Raw genomic sequence first — 25,429 nt, forward strand, 5'->3', positions numbered from 1 at the left:
CATTGGGCCTGGGTGGTAACTGAACTGGTCAGTCCAGGCCGCTGGGGCTGCCTCCCTCAGGTGTGGGGCAGCAGAACCAGTTGTCTTCCTCCCATGCCATCAGGACCAGTTCTCCCAAGCCAATGGTGGGGGTGGGGCCATCTCTCCCGAGTGCAGGGGCCAGCTCTCCTGTGATGCTCAGGGCCAACTCTCTTGTCCAGTGAGGTGCAGGGCCAGCTATCCCGTGACCAGAGAAGGGCGGGGCCGGCTCAACACTGCCCTCTGATTTCATCAGGCATTGTTCCTTTGGCCCCCTGTGGTAACACGGGCCACAGGCATCAACCCAGACCCCAGCTGCAGCAGGAACATGGACCCAGACATGGCCATCGGCAGCAGTTCAGGCCTGGATGACACCATGGCTCCTCAGATCTGTGTGACCCCGACTACAGCATGGCCATCAGACTCCGACAAGGCCACTCAGGTTGTGGCCCAGACTTTGGGCCTCCGTGTGCCCTTTGGTGGGAACATGGGCCACAGACCTCAACACAGACTTTGGCTGTGGTAGAACCATGGACCCAGACAAGGCCCTTGGTAGCAGCCCTGGACCCGAATGTCACCATGGCCACGGGGGACAAGCAGGCCTCCCACATCTGCTCCTCACCACCTTCACATCTTCTGTTCCTCTTCTTTCCACAGCACATGGACCGTTGTGCTTCTCTTTGTCTCCCATTTCTCCACCACACATTTGATCGTCCTAATGGCACACCCACCCGGTACTGTGCCCCTGCAGGCCCATGGATGTCTTCCCAGAAGCCCAGGCCTTGAGGACCCAGGCTGGCCTGTGAGTGACTGGCACCTGCCTGAGCCGAATGGCATCAGGTGGGCTGTGGATGTCTTCCTCCTTAAGGATTGTCTTTAGCTTCACTTGCATCTATTTATATGTTTTACTTTTCAAAGAATGTATTCCTTCATAGATCTCTGTAAGAATCCTATAAATACACACATTGCTTTGGGGATATTATTTCCATTTATTTTTGAATTTTTTTGAGATGTTATTTGTTTTTGTTTTTAGTGTATGAATGTTCTGCCTGTGCTTGTCTGTTGTGTTCAATGCCTGCAGAGGCCAGAAGAGGGTGTTTGACCCTCTGGAACCAGTGTTACAGATGGTTGTGAGCTACTGTTTGAGTGCTGGGAACTGAACCTGGGTCCCTTTGGAATAGCAGCAAGTGCTCTTAAGCACAGATTCACCTTTCTGGCTCTTTTCTTTCTTCTTTGAGAGATACTCTCTCTCTCTTCATTTGTCCCTCGTGGACTGTTTGTCTGCATCTCAATTCCCAGAAATCCCAGCTCTCTCGGTGCCTGATACAGAGGTGGCAGGACTCCTGTCCTTTGTGATAGGGTGATAGGTTACATATTTACTTCCCGCTTTTGTGAGTAGCGTACTTAGGGTCTGTCTGTAGTGATCTTGATGTCAGGACTGTGGGGTTTCCTCTTGTCTCTCTGGGTTTACAGGACAGTCCCGTTCCTCTTTTAGGAACCATCTGTCTTGATTTGAGAGCTGTCCCTGTTCATTTTGACATCTTCCCTGATCACTACATCGCTCTGCCCATTTTTGATTATCCATGTCTTTGCTGGATCTCAAAATGCAAGCAGAGCAAACAAGCCCAAGTTGTTTTTGATTTTCTTCAGAGGTAGATGGTGGCGATTAAAAGTGATGATAGGAGTATGTTGGATCTCAGGAGCTATGTCAGGGTGTCATTAGGGTAGGGAATGCGAATCCTGACAGGGACACTGGGCTTTCTCCATCCTTGTTCTCCATAATACCCTCTCTTCCAATCAATGCTAGGCAAGACAAGAAGAGAGGGTATTATGGAGAATACCTGTCTTTTCTAGAACTTTGTTTAAAACTTATCTTAATTTTAGCCTCTGGCATAAGGGATGAGACATCTGTGTGGCTGTGTGTTGTGCATGAAGACTGAAACCCAAACTGGGATAGTTCTACTAGAACACATCTACAGTCTCTTTCCAGGTTTGTCCACACCTTGGGTAAGAGAGTCAGGTTGTTAACATCCTCTCTGACATCTTTAGAGACAGGATGCAGTTGAATCCTGTGCTGGGGGTCTCAGTAGGTTGTGCTGGAGACAGGGTGAGGGCCTAGTACCAGGTTGTCATGCCAAACTGTTGGTTGCCAGGAGAAACATCAGAGGCTGGGATTTTCCCTATCGTGATGTGGAACTGACAGGTAAAGTGTAAGCTTCCTTTTTTTTAGCTGAGTTATAACTGAGTCATTTTCTCTATAGTAACTCCCACAAACTACCTTTGATGAGAATGACTCTCAGCCTTTTTTTTTTCTGCAGAAGTCTCCTTTTGGTAACACTGTCCCCAAATTGATCTTGTAGGGACCAGGCAGTAAGAATCAGAGACCATGAGGAACGTGTCTTATACCTGAGGGGTGAGGGCGATGAGGTCACTTATTAAGACTTTAGGTTTAGAAGTAGGGAGGCCTTTGATGAGCTTCTCTCTTAGACAGCATTATATTAATCTGGAGAGAGTTGGCCAGTGGGGGGGCATCAGCATCGATGTTTTCAACCAGGCCATGAGAACACCTGGAAGTCTGTATATTAATTCCATGATTACTATAAAGACAGTGTCACGTGAGTATGGCAGAGCAGTGGGAAATAAAATTTCCAGAGAGCTTGGGACCCTGACATCATGGACCTCACCAAATTGCTTGTCAAACAGCTTCTGAGGCACCTGTTTCTGAGTAGATCACAGACATTAACATAGATATGTGGATGACATTGGTACCACAGGGGAGATGCTATGCAGAAGTACCAGGGAGCAGAGAGTATGCTCTGATGTCTGCTGCTTTTAGAGAGTAGCACAGGAAGTTTATAGACGGACTATAGACACTGGTGTTACAAGTAGATTAGAACTTGAGATCCACCAGAAAATGAGGTTTTTCACGATAGTAGCCATTTGGAGTGTTGAAAATCCAGAGCCTGGAGAGTTCAGCTGTGTTGTGTTCATATCACACACAAAATGTTTCTACTTCTCTCTCTTTTTAATCATTTCTTCTTTTTAATCAACTGCTCACAATCATCCTTCACTATTATTAAAGCTTCTGCAGCTGACTTCCTCCTAAGGCATCATTCCTCCCCACTAGGGAAATCCTGTTCTGAAAAGTGCTGCATTTTATGTTTTTCACATGTAGCACCTTATTTCATGGTTTCAGAAGTCTTGTGAGTTGGCCAATAAGGATGGAATTATTATGAGATCTTTCAAAAAATCTCGAAGTGGTATTTAATGTTCCTGGTCCTGACCATGTCAGGAGATTTCCATCTCACAGGAAGAGAGTGCAAGCAAATGGTGACCACTATTTTTAGAACGGGTTTAAGGCTCCCTAAAGAAGATCTTCTACTAGTGACAAAGGAACTTATGATTTTCTTGGGTCTCTTTTAAATGAGCAAATATGTCTTGGAGTCAGATTTGAATCAATGAATGTTGATTGCAAGTCAGGGAATGTTGGGGCCTTTCTAGGCAAGTGAAATGATGTAATGTTCCTTGCCAAGGAGGAACAGGGATTGGAACTGTTGAATCCATGGAGCCTGAAAGTATATGTTGAATCCACATACTGCCTCAGGAGAATCATGAAGCGTGAATAATTAATTTCTCAGCGGTATTTTCTCACTCACCCAAAGAGGCCCATTGTAGTAAGTTTGGTATTCAAACTCTCTATGATAGTTTAGTATGGATTCTTTGACGTGAGGTATTTGTGCTGAGAACTAATGGCCAAGGGATATCTACATAGTATAGGCAAACATAGTTTTCGCTCGCCAGAAATCAGCATCAAGGAATTGTGTCATGCAGCATATCAGACTGAAGGAAAGACGGAGGCAGTGCGCGTGCGTCGGGATCTTGGCTGCTTTACTAGAGTACTTGTTAGTCTGTCTGTGTGCTGCTGGGTCAAAATACCCAACAAAGGCAACTCGAGGCAGGAAGGCTTCGTTTTGGCCCACAGTTTGAGGGTTCCGTCCATCATGGCGGGAAGGCGTGACAGCAGAACCCTAACGAAGTGTGTCAGGTGAGCAAGGTGCTGGTTCCCCTCTCCCGTTTCACTCCCTTGGGAGGCTTTTGGATGTGGAATAGCGTCATCCATATTTAGGGTAGGTTAGCCTACCTCAGTTGACCAGGTCCAGATAATCTCTCCCAGACATGCCAACAGATTTGTTTCTGTAGTGAGTCTAAATCCCATCAAGTTGACAACCAAGATAAACCACCACAGAGGTGTTAGACCAAAGACAGCAGTGTGGGGTATAGGAGATGGGGATGAATCATCTTCCCTGATGGGAGATGATGGAAGAAAGGAAAATTTCCTGAACAAATGATCAAGGCGTAGATACACAGAGAACTGTGTATAGGAGGTGCTACAGCAAGAAAAAAAAAATTAAAAAAAAAATTCCCAGCCTCCACAGGCAAGAAACCGAGGCTCCAGGAGGTTTGTCCGAGGCCACAGAGGAGCAGTCAGGAGGGGCTCAGGCCGTGTTTTCAGAGTCATGCTCTGTGCAGTTGGATCATCGTTTGAAGATTCCTAATTTAGTTCTGCATTGGATGTGGCTAGAGCCCCTGCCTTTTCCTAAGGAAGAGATCATGGATCTACTCTTAATTTCCTTATTAGTAATGATGACAGAAGATCACGCTAAGTTTACAAACCAGGCAAATTCCTACTCCTGTTCTGGGAGAAAAGTTAAAAATATTTTATATAAAAAATAAAATGCAGAAAATCCCAGCTTAGGAATGGATTTTGTTCTTCCTGACCTTCATCCCTTTCTCCCTGTTTCTTTTTATTTTGGTGATGCCTTTGGGCTTCCTGGAGTGAATGATGATTTGTCATGAGCAAAATAGAATTTGTTCTTGAGTCCTGCTGGTGTAAACTCTGAGATAAATAAATGGAAACAGATAAAAGTCTCAGGAATAAATTGGACAGCTTACATAAGGACATAAGTTAGCCTTTTCTTTCTGGTAGGTAGAAAAAATTCATAGAGATAATAATCCATCTTGTTGCCTACATGTAGGCCCTTCACCCAAGCTACTTTTTATTTATTCATATGTAGTAAGATGGGGGATTTCTTCTTTCTCTTGGTTATCTTTCTTAGAAGGGGCTCCGTCAGTTTAACAGAGTGCTGAATGAAGTTGTACTGTGTAAGATGTCAAATCGTGGTAGTACCAGGAATGGTGGTCTTGCAAGTGTTGTCCCTCTGAGACTCCGAAGGACTCTGAATAAAGTTGATTTGCATTCCTTTTCCTCAGAGACAGAGCAAGGCATGTAAGGGAAAGATATGGGTAGAAAAAATTAGGGAGACATGGGAAGAGGAATAGAGAAGGAGAACAGAGAGAAAAGCCTTACCAAAGTGGCCCAGGAGTAAGTAAGGAGTAACTTGATGGAAAAGTACAGAGCCCCAAGGATATTTGTCGTAATCAGATTAGTAGAAACCAATCATTTTAGTGATCGACTACACCTATGGAATAGTATAATATGCCATCTAAATTGACATGCTTTTGCAAGGAAGAGTGTCCCTTACTAATGCTGATGCAAAGTGGTGAGACTGTCAGGTTAACCTGGACATACGGTCACAGATTCAACCTCTACCAGTCCCACAGCCAGACAATATGCAGCGAGTGAGAGACTTCGGATCACTCAGCCTTTAATCGGATGTTTCCATCATATCCCTCCCCTCAGGGTTCAGGGAACCCTGCAGAAAGGAGGTGGAAAGTGTTGAAGAGGCAGAGTGGGCGGTGGGCACTATGGAAACAAGGCCCTCTAAAGCAGTGTGAACAAAGCTCATGTGAACTTACAGAGGTAGCATGCACAGGTCTGCACCAGATGGGGTTCTAGAGCTGAAAGGAGAGTTACGGACACATGACCCCATCCCTAACCCAGAAACTATAGCCAATTGATAACACTTGCAAATGAAAATTTAGTTTTCTCAAAGTGAGTCTCAAGGACTGTTGAGGAAACAAATACCCTTAAGGGTAGGCTGCATGCCCAGCAGTCGATGGCCAACAGAAAATGAACTTAATGGATATTTATTTTTTTACCCTACAGGTCCTTTGCGTGTATAGTATGGCTTCCAGTTTAGGGTTTTTGTCGAATTCCTGGGTGTTTAAACAAATGGACCTCTGCATCCGCATCCGTTTCTTGTGTCTTGTCTTGGGCTCTTTTCTTTCTATTTGTTTTTAATCCTATTCTTATGTGTTGGTTTTTGTTTTATTGTATTTTATTATTATGCCTTGGAAACCTGTTTGTTTTCTAATGAGAGAAAGGGGGTGGATCCGGTTTGGTGGGGAGCTGGGGAAGGACTGAGAAGAGTGGAGGGAGGATATAGTATTAATAATAACCATACCCTAATAAGAATATATTATGGGGAAAAATCTATTTTCAATAAAAGGAAAAAAAAGAAATTGCAATGTAACTTTTATTTGCATTTCCCTGGTGCCTAAGGATGTTGGACTTCTTTTTCATGTGTTTATTAGCCACTCACACATCATTTGAAGAGTGTTCATTCCATTGTTCATTCTATTTATTGACTGTGTTATTTACTATTTTCTTCATTTTTTGGAGTTCTTTATATAGTCTAGATATGGATTTCCTGTCCAATGAACATCTGGCAGAGATTATCTCCCCTTTTGTAAGCTGTCTCCTTACTCTCTGGTTGTTTCTTTTGTAGTGCAGAATCTTTTTGGACTTGTTATTATTACATTTGTCAGTTCTTTGAGCTGCTCTGTCCTTGGCCTTGACTTTCATAATGGTGATTTGTGCAATCACAACCTTCACAGTCCGGTTTACCCTTTATGACGCTTCTTCCCATAGCTCGTGCATGTTGGGCCCCATGTGGTTCTGCCCACATGACAGTGGCTGTACGCTCTGAAGCATGAGAAGTCAGAGCGGTGTGGTTTCCTTCTGTTTCTGCCCTGCATAGGCTGACTTAAATCAAATAAACACCTAATCCTATAATGAATCTCATTAAACCCTTTGCCTTTCTCCATGTCATCTGTTACATGTATTATTCTTTATCTCCCAAATGGCATAAACTTTCTCAGTATTCCACCCCCCCCCCTTTCTGTATCTGCTGTCTTTCAGAGCTAAGACTGGAGTCAAGAATTGTAATCAGCCTGAGGTGTATCTGGTTGAGGATTCCCAGCATTCCACACTGCTTTTTTTAAAAATTTAATTTAATTTTATTTTACAATATAATTTAGTTCTACATATCAGCCACGGATTCCCTTGTTCTCCCCCCTCCTGCCTCCCTCCCCTTCCCCCAGCCCACCCCCCCATTCCCACCTCCTCCAGGGCAAAGCCTCCCGCGAGGATTGAGATCAACCTGGTAGACTCAGTCCAGGCAGGTCCAGTCCCCTCCTCCCAGGCTGAGCCAAGCGACCCTGCATAGGCCCCAGGTTTCAAACAGCCAACTCATGCAATGAGCACAGGACCTGGTCCCACTGCCTGGATGCCTCCCAAACAGATCAGGCCAATCAACTGTCTCACCCATTCAGAGGGCCTGATCCAGTTGGTGACCCCTCAGCCATTGGTTCATAGTTCATGTGTTTCCATTCGTTTGGCCATTTGTCCCTGTGCTTTATCCAACCTTGGTCTCAATAATTCTCGCTCATATAAATCCTCCTCTTTCTCGCCAATTGGACTCCCAGAGCTCCACCTGGGGCCTGGCCATGGATCTCTGCATCCAGTTCCCTCAGTCATTGGATGGAGTTTCTAGCACGACAATTAGGGTGTTTGGCCATCCCATCACCAGAGTAGGTCAGTTCCGGCTGAAAAATATGGAACGCTTCACGAATTTGCGTGTCATCCTTGCGCAGGGGCCATGCTAATCTTCTCTGTATCGTTCCAATTTTAGTATACGTGCTGCCGAAGCGAGCACTCCACACTGCTTTTTTGAATGCCTTTCTTCTTCTCTCGGCAAAGCCTCCTTCTGCTTAGTGTAATGCTCTCGAGGTGCTGCGCTTGTTCACAGACCTCCCTGCCAGGACCATAGTCGTGGCTTCTCCAGAATCTAAAGTCCTGATAGGGCCTGGGGACAGACATGCTATGACAGCATTCTTTTGGATCAGTAAGCCTGTGCTCCCCCAGCCTGGCTGCCGGACTGCGGTACCTGGTGGTAAAAGGGATCATGGTTTCACCTCAGTGGGCTTCTCTTGGCCTTGTGTCTGTTGGCTAGTTTATTTTCTTGCTAACTAAGTCATTCATCAATATCAAAACCAGCTGCATTTGAAAATAGGCCTCGGTATTTCTGTCTAGGGAATAGCAAAATAATACAATCTTCCCTAAGTTAAATATTTCTGTTTGTCATAGTTTTGAATCCTTGGCGAGTTTTATTGCAGAAGAAGGAAAAATGCTTTGGAAGTATTGTTAGTGTGCAAAGTTCCAAATTTGGTACCATTGTAGCAACTGCAACGCCAGATACCTGGAGTCTGTTCCTCCTTGGCATTTTTTGTTAGCCTTGCTGAGGGAAGTCAGGGCAGGAACTTGAGGCAGGAACCTGGACGCAGGAACTGAAGCTGAGGCCGTGGGAGAGTAATGCATACTGCCTTGTTTCCTTGCTCTCTCAATTCACTTCCGTGTATAACCTAGGTCCGCTCATCCAGGGGTGGCGCCACGGCAGTCAGTCATCGAGAAAATTCCCTGCAGACTTGCCCGCAGGCCAGTGTGACCGAGGCATTTTTTTCAGTTGAACTTCTTCTCCACAGAGAATTCTAATTTGTGTCAAGTTGACAAACAGTAACCACAAAAACAACCAACCAAACCCACCAGGGCACCCTCAATGCAGACTCTTCAGTTCTCGAGCGACGCAGGCAAATGGTGGCTCTGGGCACACATTAAACACCGTGAGTTTTTGTCTACTGTGGTCGCAATCTAAGATACACATACACATTCTCCTTGCAGTGGGGGGTAGAGTAGACACCTTAACGTAATAATGCCTGGTTAAACGAGGGCCCTGGGTAAGGAGTATCTAGAACTCTGAGCTGGCTCCCTTTCTAGCTCCCTGAGGCTAATATGTGTCCTATTTAATCCTGAACTTGAATGAGTCATGCTTGAAAAAACCCAAAGGGCGTAAAACAAAGGGAAGAATGCCAGTGACTTCTCCATCCTCTTCCTGATGAGGTGGTATTCAACCCTGCTGTGGCATGCTGTCTGTCTCTCTGACACTTTCCTGTTGCTCCTCTCTGTTAAAAGTCACCGAGTTAGCCCGGGATTATTACACTTCGTTCCAATTTCTGGACAAAGTCTGCTTGCTAGAATTTCCATTCCTATTGAGATTCATAAACACTTCTGCTCCCCTGTTGCGGAGGCGGGTGGTGGGTGATGTTGCACAAATGGGGCATTATGGAAAGATAAAGAAAATATGGAAAAATGGATTACATCCACTTTCTCTTTATTGAAAGCAGACTTCCTTTTATTTAGAACTGAATAGTGGGAAATTTGACACAATACCTGCATTTATGTGGTGAGACTCACTATTGTGATAGGTGGAGAGGTATCATCGAGGACCCTCTGTGCACAATGTGCAGGTTCTGCCCAGAACTTGCTTCCAGCGAGTGAGGATGTACCCCTGCCCTTGGTCAGAAGGAAGGGGAGACTTGGTCATTTGCCTCTGTAAGGACGTTGTTTTGCAGTTCTAGTAATACTAAGAGTCTTGTTGTCTACTTAACAACCAGAAGGAAAACACCGGCCCAGACCCACATCCAGAGCTGGAGATGTAACTCAGAGCCTGGCCAGATCCAGTCCCCAGCACTGAAAAAAAAACCATGTCTCCATTACTTAAGGCGCATTTCTGGAACAATGTGGATGTAGGAGACAGTCTTTTGATTCCAGAGTGATGATCTTGCCTATCATCTTCTTTATTTTGCTCTGTTGGTGACCTGGAGCAATCTAGAAATGCTATCAAAAATCTGCTGAAAAGCTCTTCTGTCTGCCCCCTTTATTGAGCATCACGATTTTAGAGTCAAACATCTTTGACCGTCCACATGGCTCATGGGTAATGGTCCCTAGGGCCCACATGGTGTAAGAAGAGAACCGATTCCTGCAAGTTGTCCTCTGGCCCTTACTTGGATTTCATGACACGTGTGTGGTTCCCTCCCACTCCCAACATAAAATAAATAAATGTAATAAAAATAAATTTTAAACTATTTGTTAGAAAAAAAGTCTTATCAAGCCCTGATTGATACAATGCCACACATACCTATTAAATGCAAGGTTTCTGGTTTCTGGTCATTAGCTCTGTGCTTTAGGCAACAGCTGAGAAAGCCAACAGAAAAAAACTAAGCTTTCTAAACTGAGCATGAGCGGCCATGTGGGCTGTGGCAGAGAGTTTACTTACAGTATAGCGATTGGGAGGAGACGCGTGGGATCTGGGTTAGCAGAGAAAGAAGAAATATCCCGGTAAACCTATATAGACGCCCAAGCCAACTGTGTCGGGGACAGTTTCTCAGTGTGTTTTGAACTATTCTAGGAACTTGAACCTTTTTTCCTCAGGCAGGGTCTCACATAATAGACCAGGTTGGCCTTAAAGTCACAATATCCTTGTCTCGGTCTCTCAAGTGCTGAGATCCAGTGTGCACTACCACACACAGCTCAGGACTTAAGCGATGAACCTCAATGGTAAGGACAACACTGAGACATGGTGGGTCTGAGCTAAGTGTCTTTGTAGCTACTAAAGTACTGTTTTGCCCCCAGTGAACCCTCACTAATCAATTGTGTAGAGTTTTCTGATGATAAGAATGATGTTGGTAGAAAACCCTGACTTTGATGTTCAGTCCCTTGTACAATTTTGTGGTTCTGGGAGGGTCAAGAGGCAGGTTTCAGATTCTGAAAGAGATTTGCTGTTGATACAACATGGGGTGTGAAGGAATTCATCTGACAGGTGAGTTTGGAGAGAGGTGAACGGCAGGTGCCCTTCAGCCAAGGCCTTTGGGATTCGTCCTAAAGGGAACCATAGAAGGGTTTTCAGTGAGCAGGGTAACATGCTTAAGTAAGCTGTAGGAAGGTCACCAGATGAACTGTAAGTCTTGGGTTAGAAGATTGTAAGTAAGGACAGAGAAACCAGCTGGAAGGCTGTTAGGGCGATTTTGGGGAATTATAATTTTGGTTTAAACTAGGCTAGTGGTAACGAGACTGGAGACACAGAGTTCTATCTCAGAGGGACTGACAGTCCCTGACACTGGTTGGACTGGAGGGACCCTGAGTGAAGAAGAGGAGTGATGTGTGACTTGCAGGTTTGCCTGAACAGTGACAGTAAGTAGTGCTATTAAAAAAAAAAAAAAAAAAGAAAGAGAAAAGATGTGGGAGGTGAGAGAGGGAGATGACGAGTTCTGGGTTCTAGAGCCTGACTTGGAGAAGCTTGTGAGGCATTTCATAGGTGTGGAGGGGGAGAGGGAGGGAGATCGAGTGTACGCCAACAGAAACATAGGCATAGGCATAGATATATAGATATAGATATGTAAAGAACCTAATCATGAGTTGTCAGAGAGGTGATCCATACACACAGGGAGTGGGCTTGGGAAGGAAGAATTTGAAGGAAAGGGGAACTGTATAGCTTCTTCACTTTTAAGTCATCTTGTTTCTACATCCCCAAATATTTTAGATTACCCATGATCAAAATTTCCCATACTGGGGGAAGGGTAAGAAGACCCATCCAGCCAGTACTGTGTGAATGATATTGCCTAAAGGTCATTGGTATATCTTCTTTACATTTGTCTGGGCTCTGATCTCTGAGGATGTTTACCTAACGCTAAAGGCGATGAGAAGAAATCCTCTTTATTTATTATTGTACAAGTTCACAAATACTAGCCAGCAAGGAAAGCGACCTAGAAATACTCTGAGTGCATTAAGGTTGGTCCATTTTTTTTAAAGGTCATGTCTTTTTGCTACTGCTTGATGTGATGATCGGTGAGAATAGAACTGAAGAATGGCAGGAAATATTAATAGAAGGTGGCGTACAGTCCTATGGCCTTACAAAGAGCAGCGGACTAAATCTGTTCCCAGAGGGAGGTTTGAGGAGTGATGACCTTGATACCCTTTTTAACCATTCTGACAATGAAGTAATGGGTGCCTCTTTTACTGTCTGGCTAGCGGGTTCTCGTTTGAGTGATTGGATCCATTATTTCGAATCTACTTAGAGGGCTACCTAAGGGCACAGTGGCAGAAGCATCACAGCAGCTCTATTTGTCTCTGTTCTAGGCAGTGGGTACTGGAAAAGGCGTGCTATAAGGGGCTGCGAGTGGGCGCTGTAACATCAGGGCCTTCTTTCCCTGTAGTGGGAAGAGAGCCAGCAAGGTCTCCAGAAGGTACACTTTCCCCAAACACCCCCGCCCTGGGTGCTGATGCAGAGCTGATGATTCACGCCTAGCTGCCCCTCCACTCCTACCCATTTTCCTCACAACACAGAACCTGAGTCAACTAAGAAAACAGATTTGCTCTTTTTTGGTCTTAGCGGCATTTGAGTCTAAAGACAGAGTCTGTGGGAAGGCAGATGCTTAGTTACCTCCTCTCCACGCTGGTGCAGGAATTTCAGATCTCTGCTCGCCAAAGCATTTTCAGGGAACCCAGAAGGTTTTTTTTTTGGGAGGGGGGGTTGGGGTGCTGAATGTACAGCTTTGACTACCTCACACTCAACTCTGGGCTTTTCTCCCTCTAACAGAGGGAGTCTTCCAGAGTCCCCTGCCTGTGTCTTCACAACCTGGTCCTTCCATGGGGAGCTTGGCTGGCTCACGGGTGCTGTTTTGTACTTGGGCAAGGCAAGTCATTATATGTCGGCATGTAGAGAAGAATCTGGTTTCCTGTAGAAACCCAATAGGGAAGAGTCTTCGGGGTTGAAAGAGTACTTATCCCTCTGGGAGATGGAAGGAAGGCAAAGAACACTGCTGGTTTCTAAGGAGCCTAGAAATGAGAGTGATCGAATTCTGCCTGGCTCCGTCTGCGCTTGCCCAGTACCTTGGCTTGTTTAGTTTGTGTTTACCCCTGGGAATAGCTTCCAGGTTTAAGGAAAGGGTATCAGGAGGAGGCAGATGTAACAAACCCAGCTCTGACACTAGGTTGTTGTGTGACCTTGGATCAGTTGTTGGACTCCACACACCACAGTGTCTTTACCTGTTAAATGCTGCTGCTGCATAGGAAGACTGACTGAGCTAACACAGATACAGCAGGAGGGTGGAGTGGGGAGGTCACCGGCTGCACCTCCAGTCTCTTTACTCCCCTTCACTTATCCCCTATCTGTTCTCACTTTGGGTGCTAGAGGAAGTCTTCCATCGTTTCCCAGTGCTTAGGGCCTTCTGGTATCCCATAAGCATTGCTTGGCCTTTTATCCTGATGATAACTTTTTAAATATTGCTCTCGTATTACTGCTTTCCAAGGGAATACTGCTTACCTTTCTGCAACAGCTGGTCAAGTCTTAGGCACACAGTGGAAGGTAAGCAATACTTGAATGAATGAATATCGAACACACTAAATTACAGAGAGAAAGGGGGCAAATATGCACAGTAGTTAAAGCCTCGATGGATGCGTAAGCCAGCTGGCCTGGGTTTGAATCTTGGTGCGGTTAGCGCAGAGCTTTGCAAGGCTGGGGAGTTGCTGGGCCTCTCTACTCCTTCATGTGTTCATCTGTAAAATGGCTGTGGTCAAACCAAACCTCTTTCCTAGGGCTTTTGTGACAATTAAACAAGTTATTGTTTGAGGAGTGTTTCGATGGATGCTGGAGAGAACCCGTTATTATTATTATTACTTTAAAGAGCCTGGGCTTATGATCAGACACAACTGAGTTCAGAGCCTGTCGTGTGGCTTTTCTTATGGGCTCTTGAACAGATATTATTCAGTTTCTCTACACTGCACATCTCATTCAAACAGGAACAGAGCACTCTTTCATCAGCTGTGAGGGTCAATGTGAGATGAGGATCCAAACACACTGCACATGTTTGGTGACTGTTGACTTTTAAAGCCCAGAAGGAGTTTGTCGGTTGCCTCCTGGGGAACTGGCGAAGTAGCTCAGGCCCTGTTTAGCAAACTGAAGACCTGGGTCTTACCCTGCCAGGAGGGGAGTGAGGGAACAGCGGAGTCAGGTTGGCTGGGGGTAAAGTGCAGGGAGAGATGCTGCAGCTCCTTGTGTTGGTTGCTAAGGTGTATCATCAATTCTTGACCAAATTAGGTCGTTAAAAATGTTGCATTCAGAAGGAGCTAGAGATTTTGCCCATGTGAAATTCTGACACAGCTCTATACCCGTCACATTTCAGCATATCTGTCATTACATAAGGATTTTTTTGGGTTTGTCCTTCTGGAGTCAGCCGAGTTGGTGTCATGGTGATGATGTATCAGCTGTGGGTAAGTAGAGATCTGCCACCCCCTGCAGCCAAGTGGCTCTGTGAATCTCATTCTCAGAGAAGGTGAAGTTGGCCAAGGCAGACTTTGTGTATCTAAGGAGACACTTGGCTTATTCTTCTAAGCTGGAAGAGTTAAAAAAAAAAAAAAAAACACACTGAAGTTCGCAGAGACCCAGTTTCTGTGATTCAGACTGTGGATTCTTACTGTGAAGTCTGATTTGGCCCTGAGTGAGGTTTTAGGTCTGTGGGGTGATCCCTCTCTTCTCTCTCAGCAGTGGGGGGCCTGTCCTGAAAAGGTAGAGGTATCTGAGGGATGGCCTTAGTCAGGAGCTCCACTGAGTCTGTCCGTCCTACAGTGAGGGGACAGAGGGCAAGAGGAAGGAGAGAGAGCCAGGCAGGCCTTGACACCAGCCGTCTCTTCCCAAGGTGACTTTGCTGTGGTACCGTAATAACGCTGGAGGCCGGACCTGTCCTTCCACCATCCCTGGATCTTCATTTAGACGTCATGGTCCGAGCCTCTTAACCCCGATTTCTTTTTGCATCTTAATTACTTTTTGATTTAAAGGGAATATTAATCTGGGCAGTTCGATCAGTTTTTCGGTAAGGAGATATAGATGTATACCTCAGAATTACAGATTTATTGCACACTTGCTTATGTGATCTCACTATCTCATCAAAATCTCGTGGCTTCTCTGTCAGCAGCGCTAACATCTGCCTTCAAACATGGAGGTACCAGTTACAACTTCCTTCCTTCGTCACCTCAAAGTTCTTTATGATTCCAGTCTAATCTCCACTCTATTCCTGTAGGAGAAAGATTAATGCCAGTTTTCAGAACAAAATCCAGGTACAGGAATTTAAAGAGAGCTTTAGGAGCTGGGGATGGTGGTAAACTCCTGTCATCCCAGCGCTTGGGAGGAAGAGGCAGAAGGATTGGGAGTTCCAGGTCATTCTCAGCTACATTGAGGGCTGAAGACTTAGCTCAGTGATAGAGTGCTTGCCTACCATGTGTGAGGCTCTAGGTTCAACCCCTACTAAAACACACACACACACACACACACACACACACACACACACACACACACACAGAGACATACAGACACACAGACACACCCCGCTTGAGGCTGGAGATGTAGCTCAGCTGGTAGAGTGCTCACTGAGCAAGAGAAGCCCCAGGTTTAATCCCCAGCATCAGATAAGCTAGGGGCGGTGGTGCACATTTGTAACTTTAGCACACCAGGAGGGAAGTAAATGCAGGAGAATCAGAAGTTCAGGGTCAATTTTGAGCATGTAATGAGTTCAAGGCCCAGCCTGAACTATGTGACACCTTGTCTCAAAACAAATAAAGATTATACACCTTGTCTCAGAATAAATAAAGATTATACACCTTGTCTCAGAATAAACAAACAAACAAACAAACAAACAAACAAACAAACAAATATTATTCTCCTGGTTGACCTAGATGTACTCATTCTGGTTATATACACTGGAGGAATTAAAAAAAAAAATTCTAGATCCCACTCCAAACTGGTTAAAAGCAGCAATCCATCAGGTGGTAGTGTCATGGGATTTTAATCTTTCCAGATGAGGTTGAGGGCAAACATGGAGTCACTGCTGAGTTTATTGAAGAAGCAAGCCCTTTTATTTTTTACTGTTTTGATTAGAAAATTACATGAATTAGTATAAAAGAATTTTTAAAATATAGTTAGAATATTAAATTGAAATTTGCTTTCCGTTGTTACTTTTCAATCATTTTACATATGAAATTTTCTGGGCAGTGATAACAGCAAGGCTTTGTCTTTGGATTTTTATTTAAAGGGGGTAGAGTTTTAGGGTTCTAGGGCTGGAAATGTTTATTGGCCTTTTACCAGGACCTTAGGGCATGGATACGTTGCTATTGCCACCCGAGTCTTCTCTTTGGTGTATGATTGTGCTAACCAGAGCGACTTTCCCAGAGGTTGAGCAGAATACTGCTAGAGGGCTAGCCAGAGTTGATTTTTTTCTGAGTACAGGTGTCTTAGTTAGGGCTACTATTGCTATGATAGTAACATAACCAAATAACACCATAACCAAAGAAACTTGAGGAGGAGCGGGCTTATTCACCTTAAGCTTCCACATCACAGTTCATCATTAAAGGAAGTCAGGACAGAAACTCAGGCAGGGCAGGAAACTGGAGGCAGCAGCTGATGGGGGCGATGGGGAGGGTGCTGCTTATTGGCTTGCTCCTCATGGCTTGCTCAGCCTGCTTTCTTATAGAACCCAGGACCACCAGCCCGGGGGTGGTACTACCCACGATGGGCTTGACCTTTCCTCATCAATCACTAATTAAGGAAATGCCCCCAGGCTTGGCTACAGCCTGATGTTGTGGAGGCATTTCCTCAACTGAGGCTCCCTCCTGTCTGATGACTCCAGCTGGTGTTAAGTTGACATCAAACTAGCCAGTGCTATAGCTTTCTCAACATACGAGCTCCAGCACTGTGCCCACCCTGTTCTGTTTTGGGTCTCTGTTACATGACGTCAGCCCCAGTAACTGCTGAAGTACATGTCTGGAATATGTGAGGGCCTATCGAGAGCTGCTTGCTTCAAGCTCTCTGCATGCTTTATGAAGTGTGACATATTTACACTTGTCTTTAGCAAAGCTCTCGTGGATCCACCAACCCAGTACTTGCAAAAGTCCTATATTTTATCTGCAAGTATGATGTAGCCATGGCTGGAATTCTCTTCCTGGGGTGGGGGTCAGGGCAGAAAGGAAACTGTTCTGTGGAAGACTGGCCCTGGAATGGTGTCTGCATCAGAGTTCTTCTTGAGTCACTTTGAGATTCTTCAAATCTGGGACTTGGCTGGGGAGTTGTCATTAGCGTTTGTGAGGAGCGACTGAACCATATTTACAGAGGGTGAGAACCACGAGGCTATAGAGGGGCGGTGGTCATGGGGGATATCGTTTCTTCTTAGGTCAATACCAGAGTTATTTCTCTTGATACTGACCCATTCTCTAGGTGGAAATCTTTATTCATACTAGTAGGTAAGTTTGTCTTTATTTTTTTTCATTAATGAATTTTTAAAATTTGTATGCTAAAACAAAACAAACAAACACAAAACAAATTACTTGAGTTTATAAGGTGGCTCAGTTGGTGAAGGTGTTTCCTGTCAAATCTGCCACGTGAGCTTGATACCTGAAACTTACATGGTGGAGGAACTAGTTCTTGTAAATTGTCCTCCGACCTCTCCCCCAGACACTCACACACACAAGCACACGCAATCATTTTGTTGACCTTAAAAAATTCACAAGTTGAACAAAATGCTTCCTTTGTCATAACAACTTGCTTAGCAATTTGAAAAAGGCCTTTGATATAGGGTGTAGCTTTCCCTGCCATATGTGCCCACCATGGAAGCACAGTTGACTGAAGCCAGGGACGGGCAGTCTGCAAGCATTTTGTTGTAGCTAAGCCGGGGGCCGACAGAGGTCGATGACAGTCATTTGTATATAAAGAATTCATTCCCGAAGCCTTAGATATCACATACCAAGAAAGAGGATTGTGAAAGGCAGGGGCAAGCTCAAGAGCGTCCCAGCTGCTGTGGGTACGTTTGGTATGTGTAACTCGGCCTGACAGTGTTTATCACTCGGTTGTCTAAACAGAACTCGGCGGTGGCAAGTAAGGATGAATGATCCCATCCAGCAGATATCAAGATGACGAGTAGTCATGCCGATGAGCCTTACACTGAAGCCTTCAGCTTGGAGATCTTCAGCTCTCCTCCTAAGTTGCACTGTTTGCGAGCTCTGACCAGGGATTCTGTGCTGCAGAGATCTTGTGAAGAGAGAGGCCTAGCTAGAGTGTTTTCCAGAACTCTGAAGGCTCTGCTGCTTCTCCTTGCTGTTTCCAAGCTCCTTGGGTCTGGCTATTGCAACAGCAACCCCTAGTGTGATCCAGGGTGAAAACAGGATTCTAGCTAATAACATGAGGTGGAGCAGGGTGTGAGAAACAGGCGGCGTGGTGTTTATAAAGAAATGGAGCTAGGTCTGGATATGTAATATCGCCGTGCTTTCTAGGTTTTGACAGCTGGGAAAGAGAAAAGGCAGCAGGAAGTTCGGCTTTAGATTACTGTAGAAAAATGAGGAGGCTGAGAAGATCGTAGAGTAGGAGGGAATTGGGGGGTCACCGGGGAAGGGAGCTGTTCTTGTGAACAATTTGCCATTCTTCCAAAGACTACAAAACTTGACTGTGTACCGGGAGAGTGGTTAGGGCTGGGTCACAAACGTCACTCAGATTGGAGGCCTATGATGGGGACCAAAAACTGAAATTCTAGAGATGCCAAGCAATAAGACTATCAAAGTGTAACTAGCTGATAGATATTTACTAATAATAGAATTTTGATGAAAAGGACTAGGCCTAAGTAAGACAGGGAGCTAAAAAGGAGGTGGTGGTGAGGATGGACCACAGAGAGAAGAAACAGGGATATGGGGGTGGGTAAAACAGACCCCACTTTCATGAAGCCCATATTTTGCTCAGTTGCCAAGGATCAGCTTGTCACAGCTCAGACCTTGATGTTCAAATGTTTCAAGCGTGAGTCATACACAGGCAGAATGTGATTTGAGAGTATGGAAAGCATCCATAGCTCAAGACTTTGTCTCCTGCTTGCCCTGTATGTCTTTTCTGAAATATTTAACCCCAAATGCCTTGCCCATTAAAGGGCTGTTTTCTAAAGAAGCCATAATGGAGCCAGTTACTTTGCTTGGTGAAAATGAAAAACTCAAGGAGACAGGATGGCAACAATGAGGTGTATGTGTGAGTTTGTGTGCAAGTGTGAGTGTGTGAGTGTGCGAGAGTGTGTGCAAGTGTGTGCACAGGTGTGTGTGAGTGTGTGCATGAGTTTGTGTGTGAATGTGTGTGTGAGTGAGTGTGTGAGAGTGTATGAGTGTGTGTGTGAGTGTGAGTGTGTGTGCATGAGTATGTGTGTGAATGTGTGTGTGAGTGAATGTGTGAGAGTGTATGAGTGTGTGTGTGAGTGTGAGTGTGTGTGCATGAGTATGTGTGTGAATGTGTGTGCAAGTGTGAGTGTGTGAGAGTGTGTGCAAGTGTGAGTGTGTGAGAGTGTGTGCAAGTGTGTATGTGCGAGTGTGTGTGAGTATGTGTGTGTGAATCCTGAACCTAGGAGTAGTGAGCTGTGGCTTTGTGGAGTGTGTTTCTCAGGGGCAAGTTTTATTCTCCCGTGGAAACAGCTGCGTTGATTCCTGCCAGGCCCTTTCTAGCTCTAAGAAGTATTCTGTCGTGCGAGGTGGGCACCATCTGAGAAGGTACAGGGCACAGGACATCTTGGGGACCCTATTGTTTGGGGACAAGGGTAAGACCAGACTGAAACTGGAAAGCAACGGTGGGAACATGAAGAGGGAATATGGATCTGATGATCAAATCCAGGCTGCTTAAACATGTTTCTAGCACATTTATTCCCAGATTCAGTTTCTGCTGGAAATTGCTTGGGCATGAAGGTGGGAATGTGACTGTGATTGTTGTAGAAGCACAATTAGTTTTACCTCTGTAGTTCAAATTATTTTTCAGAATTACTCACAAAGCCCCCAACTGTAGTCCCCGTTCCCAATTGCAATGGCTGCTAAAAGAATTATGTGATGTGGGTTTTCTTGCTGTATGGGGTGGTTTTGTTGTTTTGTTTTGTTTTGTTTTGTTTTTCCCATTAGCATTCTTGTTCAGGGCACAGTCCTGCAGACTGGGACTCTGATGCCTAGAAAGCAAGCCACCCACTTTGTGTTGTACCTGAAAAACCCAGTTAGATTATATTTTAGGAAATGGCTTTTCAGCTTGCCCTATGAGTTCCAGTATAGAGACACTCACTCGCTGGATCCTGGTTGTTCTTCTGACATGTGTGTAACTTTACAACTGTTAACTTTTCTCCTTAAAAAGAGGCAATGCGAAACCCATGGACTTCTTTTTTTATTTTATTTTATTTCTTTACTATAACTGTAACTTTACAGACACAGGCGATAAAGGACTAGCCAAGGCTTCCATGAGGCCTGGTGCTGTTTGTCCATGCAGAAGCCACCTGCTGGGTTCCTGAGCAGGTGGAGGGTGTTGAGCCCGGTCTTTGCAGGTCACTGGCAGGGTTTCCTTGTGTGGTGGCTCTTCTTTCTGAAGAGTGGTTGCTTCTCTGTGAAAACCAAAGTGTCACGTGAACAGGAGTGGAGGGTGGAATGTGAGTGAGGTTTTTAAGACTTGCAGAATCCCTTCCAACACCTGGACCATTAAAAACACACACACACACACACAACTATTTTCGATGTTGGGAATTGAGCTCAAGGTCTTGTGCTCCCTAAGCACACATGTAGCCCTGCTGACTTCTTAAGAGCTAATGTGGGCCGTCTGAGAGACAACAAGTAAATAAATAAATAAATAGAAAATGCTGGGTGGCTTTGGAATCTTCTATGTGTGTGCTCTGCCACCTGCTGGAAAGGGACCTGCTTGGAACACCGAGAAGCAGAGCAGAGCTGGTGTGGAGTTGTAGTCCCTCTGTCCGTCTCCCAAGGCTGGGCAGAAGAAGGTGAAGACCTAAGGTCTAAGTGTGCTGTTTTCCATCGACTCTCACAAGCTGGGAGCTGGTTGTCATGCAGGGATTTCCCCTCTGTCCTGTTGAACTCTCTCTCCCCCTGCTCAGGCCCAGGCTGTGCTGGAAACTTGTCTCATATCATCTTCAAGCGTCCTAACTCTGGGGATCCAGTGTGTTGACTGGGGCTGCCCTAAACTACTTTCCATTGGTTGAAAATGAAAACACAACAAAATATTTGATCCAGGTTAGGTGCCTTCATCAGTAGGTGAGGGGCAATTGACCTACTCAACAAAGAAATACCCCCCTTTTCTTTCTGTTAAGATTGTACTCTCCCTGCTCCTGAGTGTCAAAACAGCTTTTTATTAAATGGTACAGATAAGAGGTGGAAAGTACTACCCTGTGAGCCAAACTACCGCCATCTTCAGAACTTGAGATACGTTCTATGTACTTGCTAGAGTGCATCATGATGGAGCCCATGGACTGCCGACTTTACCTCCTGGAAGGAAGGTGTGGGAGAGTCGAGAGTCACCCACACTTCTGCATTTGACCGCTTTCCCCAGCCAGATGCACACAGTTCTGCCCCCAATGCACATGGCCTCAGAGTCTTTGGAAAGGGCTGGAGTATATACGCTGGGGAAGATTGGGGGTGGGGGGCATCCATCTGTGTAGTATGGGGAAGCCATCATCCATGTTGGGTGACGACGCCCTAGTGTGGCTGTTTTGGGGTTCTGTCAGTGTCCCTTTACCCATGCTGCAAACGTAAGTCCAGTAAACTTTTGGGTTCCCCAGGGTAAAATCTGGTGGAATCAAAGCTTTGGTTTGTTGTCATTGAGTCTTGGGGGGTGTGTGTGTAAGGGTAGACATTTATATTTCCCTTAGGGAAGGAATTTTGGTGACAAGTTAAAAACGTTCATTTTCCTGGCAAAAGAAAATGCTAACAACCATAAATCAGTCTCTGAACTCTTTACAAATGTTTCCCCATCTATGAAATCCCCTGTTTGGATGATCACAGGTTTTAAACCCTATGACCTCACCTTGTCTTTCGAGAGACAACTTGTGCAGAAAAGGAAGGCCAACAATTCTCAGTTGTAACTTCCATATTTCCCCCGGCAAATTCTCCATAGAATTTTCTGTGCCGTGACCCACATAGGAACACAAAAATAATAGTGTGCTGGGATGAGGGTAATGTTTCTTCACTAACTGGGTCGCTGCGTTAGAGATGGATTCTGGTCTGTAGTAAATGCTTGGCCTGATTTCACAGCCCTTTGGATCATTCTTTCCCTGGAGTTCTGACTGGAGTGTGACCTTCCTGGTTGGATGTGTATATGGGACTCCCATGGGGGAAATCTTAGATTTTTGGCAGCCAGGCCCTCAAGGCAACTGGGACAGGATGTGGAGGCCCAGATTCCCTGCCTATTGAAATTTCTCAAACACTCAATACTTTCGAAATATTTTCACACAGGAACAGAGCATTTTAATATCTATGACTAGCTGAAAGAAAATGCCAGCAACTAAATTAATAAAACTGACTTCATTCTTAAGGGATAGCATTATGAATTTCCCCCCAGAAGTTTTGAAGCCTTAATTCAAGCAAGCTTGTGACAATTAAAAGAGGAAAACGTAGAGCTACCCTGATTGAGGCAGGCTTGGAAGTTGGCTTTGTGTAACCAGAACTGAACATTTGAGAAGAATTTTAGTTAAAAAAGCGTAGATAGTTGTGATCTGAGTGGGTGGAGGCTGGGAAAATAGATTCGTACTGAAGCTAGAACACACGATGACTTCATTGTAAATAGATGTTCCCAAGGAATGAAGGTTTTTTTTTTTTTTTTTGTATATTTATTTATTGATAACAGCAGCTTCTGAATGACTGAGAATCACCATGATCTTGGGCTATGGGTTTCTCATGAACACATACAGGAAGTTGCGTCCTCAAGGCCACGTGGAGAAGGTAGAAAAGGCCCCCTGCTTTGTTTCAGATCTATATCAGCTGGTAAATACTTTGGACTTTTTAATGTTTTCAAAGAAAGGCATTAAAGTGTAGGAAAGAATCTCAACAAAACCAAACCTTTGCAGCCAGAACTTTGATAAAGACTGGGGTATTTCCCTGCTTATCCACCCCAGTCGGATAGCTGATAGAATTAATTTACTTTAAACTCTTTTACTAAAGGTGACTAGGTAGGGGCCAGGGAGGTGGCTGAGCGGTTAAAGGGACTTGCCTCCAAGTCCTGCCTACCTGAGTTTCATCTTTGAAATCAAATGATAGAAGCTGAGGACCAAAGTCTACAAGTTGTCCTCTGACCTCCACAGGTCAGAGCTGTGGTGTGTATGATTCCCCCACAATATATAGAAAAAAAATGTAATGATTGTTTTAAGAGGTGACTGGAGAGAACTTGGCCTGTTAACAAAATCTTTCCAGATAGCATTTCCTGGAACCCTGTACTTTTCTTCAATTTTTCTTGCACTAAAGAGCTAATGGGATCTCAACATCACTTACATCTTAAAATCCCAGTGTGTTTCAGCAAAACTGGGACTGTGAATTTCCTAGGAAAATGAGGAAGAAGGCAAATATCAAGGTTGTGCCTTCATGTCCTGAGGTCACAGCCTTCTGTTAGTGACACGGTCTGTGCTTCTTTCCCTGTGGGGTCAGTTCCGGGGTTTCATTTGTCTTCCAAAGTATCAGCTAGTGTAAATGGGGAGAGTGATCCTGCCTCTATTTCCACACTCACAAACAGTGTTACCAGTTCCATACTCACAAACAGTGTTACCATTTCCACACTTGCAACAGTGTTACCATTTCCACACTTGCAACAGTGTTACCATTTCTACACTCACAACAGTGTTACAGCTGAGGAGTGGGTTTTCTTGTCTCCCCTTTCCTCAGTCATTGCTCTGCTGGTTCAGAAGGGTGACATAAATTGTCAACAACTTCCTGTATGCTAAATGTATCACACGTGTAATTAATGTATCGCGTGTATAAGTTATTCTTGGGTCAGTTTGTTCTTTTATTTCCAGGTAAGGAAAGAACGGCTTATGGAGAGCAGTTAGAGTTTGCATCTGAAATGTCTCCCACAGGCTCACATTTCGAGCCCGTGGCCCCAGCTTGATATTTTTGAAGGCTGTGGAGCTTTTCAGGAGTTGGTCCTGGCTAGTGCTAATAGGTCCCTAGTGATGGGCCTCTGGAGGTCATAGGTCATACCCACCCCTGGTTCTCATCTAGTTCTGTGCTCATGGTCTGCTGCCTTGTTCACGTGTGTTCACATGTACACGCTCCAGCCACCAGGACCTCTGCCATGCGTCCCTACGATGACAGAGGAAACTTTTGAAATGGTAAGCCAAGATAAACTTTATCCCTGTACATTGTTCCTGTCCTGTGTTCTGTAGTAGTGAATAACACACAGAGATGTTAAAAACTCGGGGTTTACATAGCAGGCAAGTGGAGCTGGGGACTGATACATTTCTGACTTTGTGATTTGGGTTTGAAACCATATAGCCAGCTACCCATCAGCAGGGGCTATCTCGTTCATTACCCTCCTCCATGTCCAACACTGAAAGAAACAAGGAGCTAATTTAGAGGTCCCAGGAAAGAGCCTTACAAAGGCCAAAGGGTCTTGCTCTCTCTCTAACTCAGGACCATCTGCCATCCCGAAGGCCGTTCTCTAAGATGTCTTGGAGTCACGTGAAACAGTCCACAAATATAATTTCTATGTAAATATGCAGACAATAGGAGCTCCATTATTGTCCACTGCCTAGGTGGGCAAGCAGGAAGCCTCCACATGAACATGCCTGCCCAGTGTGGAGGCAAACACCATCTGAGGCTTTACAATCACCATGATATTTTCCCTTTTCTGCTGACTTGGGCAAAGTCTCAACTTTTCTTTACAAAAGATCAAAACTAAAACTTTTTGGCTGCCCTAATTAGGTTGTCACTCGGGGTTGGCTGCCTCTCAGAAAGGACAGGCGAGGCTGGCCTGGACTCTCCTCTCTAGGCATTCCAGGAAATGAAACCTCCACAGAAGAGCCTTCATACCAACAGCTGTTGTGTTCAGGCCTCACCAGAGAGGCTGAGGCAGGCTGGATTGAGTTCAAGGGCAGCTGCATAGTGAGACTGTCTTAAAACAAATGAACAAGGAAACAAACCAAAAGAAATCAACCAACCAAATAAACACTAACTGTACCTGATGCCAAGCAAAGGATGTCTTGGGGGATGCCTTTTGGGCTTCCTAGTTTGTATTTAGAAAACTATCCCTTGTGTTTTAGTCCATAGGCCTGTATACGTGAAACTATATTTGGATATAAAACTTATCCTAAAAAGTGGGTGCATTTTGGACTGGTTCTGTTTCTGAAGCATAGTAGCTGTCTAATTTTGTTGATTATGAATTATCTAGAAGGATGGTTTTACGGAATATGTATATTCTGAACCTTGTGAGAAAATCACTTTAAAGGAAGATATTTAAATGTCTCATTTTCAGAAGGACAGAAGCATTTACATATTTCTCTTTTCTTTCTTCTCAGA

The 25,429-nt window shown here is 44.9% G+C and overlaps 1 non-coding gene and 1 pseudogene across 1 annotated transcript; one reads left to right on the forward strand and one right to left on the reverse strand.

Moving 5' to 3' along the window:
* Window positions 1-346: 346 nt before the first annotated feature.
* LOC131924574 (aldo-keto reductase family 1 member B1-like) overlaps window positions 347-25,429 on the forward strand; it is a 29,173-nt pseudogene continuing 4,090 nt past the window's right edge.
* LOC131924830 (U6 spliceosomal RNA) lies at window positions 7,810-7,916 on the reverse strand. The gene has a single exon (XR_009383084.1). It is a non-coding gene; the product is annotated as a U6 spliceosomal RNA (small nuclear RNA).

This window comes from Peromyscus eremicus, chromosome 14 (assembly GCF_949786415.1).
Source record: "Peromyscus eremicus chromosome 14, PerEre_H2_v1, whole genome shotgun sequence".
NCBI lineage: Eukaryota > Metazoa > Chordata > Mammalia > Rodentia > Cricetidae > Peromyscus > Peromyscus eremicus.